Below are 6,188 nucleotides of genomic sequence, written 5' to 3'. Positions count from 1 at the left end.
TTCGCAAATCGTCGTATTACCGGCGAAAAACGTACTCAAAGAATGCATTTTTTTGAAAAAATTTTGTTTTTCATTAATAAATTAAGTTATGATCTATTAGTACAAAATATCATTGACTATTCTCAAAGTACTCGGAAAGAGGTATCCAAAACTATTTTTAAATTATTTACAAGTTAATTTCAGTGTTTATGTAGTTTACAAGCGCAGATTTACATCAATGCGCAATAGTCTAGCAAAATTACATATAATTTTTTTTATTACAATAATTATTATATTATAATCTACTATATCTGTGTAAAAATTATTCGTTTCATAATATAATGAGTATAATGAGTAGAATGAAAAAAAATGTAGTATACTGTTCACATATAGAGGTATGTTATTGCATAAGAGAAATCATCGAATTACTAACTTTGAAATTATTTTTCCTCATGAAATATTGACTCATAAATAATTTAAAAAATAGTTTAGGATATCTCTTTCCGAGTACTTTAAGAATAGTCAGAGATATTTTGTACTATTAGAACATAACTTAGTTGAAAAAATAAAAAACAAAGTTTAAAAAAAAAAATGCATTATTAAGTACGTTTTTCGCTGGTAATACGATGATTTGCAAAAGTCTAAACTATTTTTCCCATATAAAAAATTGAATTTCCTTGAAAATGGCTTTAGTCCCGTCTCTCTATCTTTATTCTATCAAAAGTTCTGTGAGTTTGAAAAAAAAAATCTCGGTTTAGTACACTGTGCGCCGTGTGCCGCGGCGCCGAGCGGACTCGCTACGGGAGCTGCGCTGCACTGCGCGCCAAAGCCAAGCCAAGAGAGTTTATAATATCAAACATACTCATTTTAAAACCTTAATTATTTTATAAATATATCACACAGCTAATCTTACTTAACAACAATACATAACAACGATTCCTCGCTGCCTTTTCTGAGGCTGGAGACTGACGATTTGTGGCCGCATTAGTATTATTTTATTTTTAATCACTATGCTTTATTTTTATCGTTTCAAATTGCTGAAAATTCAATACAGAAATTGTTTAGTATTTTTTAAGTTACTTGTAGAAATTTTCTATCTCAAACTCGGGCGAATGCTAGAGTCTTTGCCACAAAACGTGTAAGTTTCTAGCCTGAGAAAAGGTAGCGAGGAAGTATCGTTGTTTTTTAATATTTACTGTGTATTATCATTATTATAAAGTAATATTTGCATTGTGATATATTTATAAAATAATTAAAATTGTAAAATAAGTATGTTTGATATTATAAACTTTCTTGGCTTGGCTTTGCTGCGCATTGCAGCACGACTCTCATGGCTAGTCCGCTCGGTGCCGCGGCGCACGGCGTCCTCTTTATTTTAATGCCACCAGTTACCTTATGGCTGGCACTTAAATTTCAGTGATGATTTTCATAGCAAAAATCCTCAAAAATACGATGGCGTAAGAATTTTCCAGAAAAAAACAGGTTTTGAGATATTTGCAAATGTTTAAAAAAAGTTAATAACATTTTTAAAAAATTATTGTTTTTTTTCATAAATAATATTGAAGAAGAAAGTATTACAAGTGTTTTAAAATAAACTAGACTTCGCTACTATTTTTAGTTTTCGAGTTATAAGCAATTGAAAAAAATTTCCTGTTTTTCTTCAAATTTCAACTTTTGCCCTAATTAATATTTTTACAAAAAAATTTGAGAAAGTGTTTATCTCAATATGTCTAACGAATGTACCAAGTTTGAAAAAATTGATTGACCAGTGTTTCCAGACCCATCGAAATAACGGAAAATTACCCATATTGTAAAATATGAAATGGAAATAAAAAGTTGGAAAAAAATGAGTTAATATAGAAAAATTGAACGAGGTTCAGAGGAGATGTATGAAAATATATTGGAATATAAGCGTAAGCAAGACGGAATGACATAAAGCAAAGCGAGGGATAACAACTGGAAAGCTGAAACAAATAATACAATTATTAATTGTGATTTGATACATTTCATCATTATTTATTTTGTGTAATTAGAGGTAATGTACATTGAAAACAATAATAGATCAAATATTAGACGCAGTGTAAGATAAGGGTTTCATGTTTTGCAATAAAATTGTAAAACTTGATAGCTTGATAATTTTCTTTTTCCCAAAGTGGAATGTGCATTACGGTAATTACCACTGCCACTGAGGCAAATCTGTCGAAATATGAGTAAATGCACGACAAATATGTGGAAAGCACAGCGGTGCGATGCACGGCATGGAATCTGCAAAGCACAACAGTGCGATGCTCGGTGCTGAGTTGTCTAGTTGCAACTCAGCGGAAACACTGTATAAAAGAAGAAACAATCGGCGAGGACAGAGCACTGCTAATCGTCATGCTACGCGATCGACAATACGTTGTATCAATAAACAGTTCTCCATAGTTTACACCACATTTATTATTTCTGCCTCATATCTTAACATGGTAGCAGAACGCGGTCGAGTAGAAAAAGTTTTAAAAAAAGGTAATTGCAAAAAGGAGAAAAATCAAGTAAGCAAATAGGAAAGCGTCTTGATGTGATCATTGAAGAAAAATACTGGTATCTGAAAGAAAAATCTCCAGATTGGGTATATACAGTATTGAAACCAGAGTTGATTGAATTTTTAAGTATTTTCGAACAAAAATCAGTATTATCACTTTTTCCTATCGAAGAACTAAGGAGATTGTGCAAAAAAGGTGATGAGAAGGATAAGGCATATTCAGCAAGTAAATACGAATTAATCGAAATCTTAAAGTAGTACAAACGAGAGACCATTTACAGACAAGTGAAATTAGATGACTTAAGAAAAATTTGGACCTATTTGGAAGTAAAGAATACTACTATTTTTAAAATATAAAGAATGCCAAGAGCCTGCAATAACAAGGAAAAACTCTAGCGAAGATGAAGCAGCATGGAATGAAAAGGACTTGAAGACAATGAACTACGTCTACGGTGGAATTTCGAACGACCAACTTGAATTTGTAAGTGAACAAACTACAGCATTTGGAATTATGAAGAAGTTCGACGAAATATACTTGAAGGAATCATCGGCCCTACAGATATATGTGAGAAATAAATTAAATAAAATGAAGCTGAAGGACTTCGAGGATTCCAGATCATTTTTCAAGAAATTTGAGAAGACAATCAACGAGTTGAAAAATGCCAGAGCAAAAGTCGACAAGCGAAAAAATCTTAACTACATGCTAAGGACTCTACCGGACTCACTAAGTTATATCGGAGACTTACTTGATGCACTACAAGAACGAGATAGGAACTGCGAATTTTTGAAAAATAAAATTTTAATGTGGGAAAATCAAAGCCCAATTTATTCAGTGGCGAAAATTACATCTAATATTACCTACAGAATCAATTTTCCCGATAGTCGCTATTTGAAAATTTTTGACCCTATCAACCCCTCAAGAGGCCAAAATTTTAATATTTGTCTGCTCGACCGAAGTCTGGGAGTGATAATTTGGTGACGAAAAACACTGTTCCCAAGGGATAGGTCAATTAGAGCCTCCCTGGACATCCCTGGATAATGGCAAGAAAAAAGCAAGTATTTTCCAAGACGAATAGAGCAAGGACAGAACTTGTCACGGATTTAGAAAAACTGGACACTTTATAAAGAACTACAGGAACCTAAGGATCAGAGGACACGGAAGAAGAAGTACAACACATTGGCGAGGAGGTGGAAGACACCCACAACATCATCAGCAGCAGCAGTAGTCGCAGCAGTCCCGAGATTCAGAAATTTAACAAAAAATTCGAAATATATAGAAATACATTATCACTTTGTCAACGAATATTACGACCAAAAAATTATAAATATTGTAAAAGTTAATTCAGAAAATAATATTGGCGATATTTCAAAAAAAGCTTTAGGATGAAACAAATTTGAAAAATTGAGAACTGCATTTCGAATTATACAATGAATTATTTGACGTTAACTTGAGGAGGTGTATTGAAATATAAGTAAAAGTACGCCAAATATGTGCAAAGCACAGCGGTGCAATATCGGTATCGAATGTGCAAAGCACAACGGGGCAATACCCGGTATAGAATGTGCAAAGCACAACGGTGCGATGCCCGGTGCTGAGTTGCCTAATTGCAACTCAGCAGAAACACTGTATCAAAGACCATGCGATCAGCGAGGATAGAGAACTGCTAATCGTTATGCTGCGCGATCGACAATAAGTTGTATCAATAAACAGTTCTCCATACTTTACACCACATTTATTATTTCTGCCTCATATCTTAACAAAATCAACTTGTCACGCTTCATAATTAGGACGGGCTGAGGGATATAGTTTATATCAACGTATCTACGTTTTTCTGAAATGCTTTTAAAAGATGTTTTTCTAGGAATTTGAGTCGAAATAATATCACGAAATTATAGAGATACTTGAGCAAGGCTGTAGAGAACGAAAAAAAAGAAACCAACTTAGCACGCTCCACAAGCGGGCCAGATTGAGTAATATAGTTTACATCAACGTATTTAGATCTTACTGAAATACCCACGGAAAATCTTTTACAAGGAATCTCTGAAAAATCACTGTCCAAAAATTCTAGAGTTACTTGTACACGGCTTTATAGACCAAAAACATTGAAAAGAAATCCATCATACTTTATATATAGTATGGATTGAGCGGTATAGTTAATGTCAACTCATCTACGTCCTTCAGTTATGGTTATGGAAGATCCTTTTCACGAAATTTCGGAAAGAAAAAATGTCCTTCAATTCTAGATCCACTTATGCGTATCTATACAGACTAGATTACAGAAAATCAACCTATTATGCTTCATAATCAGGCTGATTCGTGTGTTATAATGTATATCAACATAATTACATCTTGCCGAAACGCCCATGGAAAAAACTTCACAAAGAAATTCTGAAAAAACGATGTCCCGAAATTCTAGACACACTTGTTCATAGCTATGCAGACGAAAAAGATTTGAACCGTTCTATTATAATCCATATAGAAATAAATATATATATGGGCTGATTCCAATATTTTTTTTAACAATTGCTGAAGTTGGGGGACAACCAATCTTGGCAGTGATTCTTTTTACGATAGAGTGTGTTAAAAGAACCCTCTTGGCTATCTCAGAATTTTCCGAAAATATATGTATATATATACAGACCGGATTTAGGGATATATTTTCTATCAACGTATCTAAGTCTTTCTAACGTGCACGTGGAAAATCCTTTTCAATTCGTTCTTGTCGTTAGAGATATACCGAATGAGCATCGAAAAAAGTCTAGAGAGCTCGCGTTGGCTTAGACTTTGGAATCGAATCTGAGCCAAGCCTTTGCAAACGCCTACTTATTTGGTATGTAAGTGATAAGCAGGGTGATTAAAAAACTATGTAAGTATGGATATCATTGGATTCGTTTCTACAAATTATTTGATATGCCGTTATTTTGTTATTTTTTTGCTATTTAGGTAATTAAGTAATTAGCTTCGTAGAGCGTCAAATGAGCGCATAGCTTTAGAAGTTTTGGCGCATGGTGGCGAGCACGAAGCGCGACCCCACTTACATATGTTTTTGCATCACCCTGAATAGAATTATAATATCCACAAGTACAAGCTATTACTACTAGTCAACATGATAAAAATATACAATTGATGGAATTAAAGATATAATAATAGAATAGAATGAAAGATAATCATGTAATTAACGTATATTGTAAATACCTTCCTCGTCTTCAGTTTCATCTTCACTGTCATGTTCTACAGTGCCTGAATCTCGCTCGGAAATGGGGATCGGATTTTCGGCTGTGTTACTATTTTCGCCATTGCTGCTATCTAATCCACTCTGGCCGCCCAGCAAGAACGGAACCATTCGAGTCAGTTCTCTCAATGGAATTGCTAGCCTGTAGTGACTTTCATGGATTTTATAGTCGTGACCGAGGAAATGAGCCAGCTCCTTACTTATACTACTTTCGGCATCCACTCCATACAATAGCGTGGCGATATGTTTTCTGAGCTTGGTCCCTCGCAATAACTCAGGATCTTTAGCACCACATAGAGCAGCATATTGTCTCATTATAACGTAGGCAGAAAAGCATTCGTCTCTTGTCGACTTCGAAAACCCATTCCTTGCGAAAACGTATTTATTATCTGGGTTTATACCAGCTTCTTCTCTTAGCTCAATTATTAGAAACAAAGACGCCAATAATTTTTTGT

This window comes from Phymastichus coffea, unplaced genomic scaffold (genome assembly GCF_024137745.1).
Source record: "Phymastichus coffea isolate CEN01 unplaced genomic scaffold, Cenicafe_Pcof_1.1 PCOF00197, whole genome shotgun sequence".
In the NCBI taxonomy this organism is placed as follows: domain Eukaryota; kingdom Metazoa; phylum Arthropoda; class Insecta; order Hymenoptera; family Eulophidae; genus Phymastichus; species Phymastichus coffea.
Note: the sequence above shows the minus strand (reverse complement) of the source record.